This window comes from Cephus cinctus, unplaced genomic scaffold, assembly GCF_000341935.2.
Source record: "Cephus cinctus unplaced genomic scaffold, Ccin1 Ccin1_scaffold0225, whole genome shotgun sequence".
Taxonomy (NCBI): Eukaryota; Metazoa; Arthropoda; class Insecta; order Hymenoptera; family Cephidae; genus Cephus; species Cephus cinctus.
In genome coordinates, this window is record NW_014332941.1 from 346,787 (window position 1) to 347,486 (window position 700).

Below are 700 nucleotides of genomic sequence, written 5' to 3' on the forward strand. Positions count from 1 at the left end.
AAAGTCCAAAGTGGTAGCGCATGTAACATACCACACGTGTATTGTATTGCAGTGATATATGTAAATATCTCTAAGGGTATTGATATTACTAATCTTTCGCGGACTATACAATATGTACATTTGTACTTTGTATACTGTATCATTATTGCATTTGTCCAATAAATTATCTTGTAACACTTATACACTTTTCGAATCTCCTGTTCCTTCCTATATCTCCATCACTCTCCTCCTAATATATCCTTAACACTAAACCTACCGACATATTATATATACCTATTTCTACCGATGGCTGTCAAATGACCGCTTTTGAAATAAACATTATAGTCTTTTCCAGTTGATTGTAATTAATACAGAATTTAGCATAGCCGTGCAGTAAGTTTAAGAAGAATAATAAACTGGAATTTAACAATTTTGATTAAAGTCTCAAAAGCGGTCATTTGACCGCTCTGGTAGGTTTAGTGTTAAATACTAAGTTTTTACAATGTCATTTGGAAAAAGAAAAGTCCAAAGTGGTAGCGCATGTAACATACCACATGTATATTATATTGTAGTGATATATGCATTATATCTGTAATGGTACTGTTATTGTTAATCTTTCGCAAGCCATATACTGTATACGTATACTGTATCATTATTGCATTTGTCCAATAAATTATCTTGTAACACTTATACACTTTTCGAATCTCCTATTCCTTCCTAT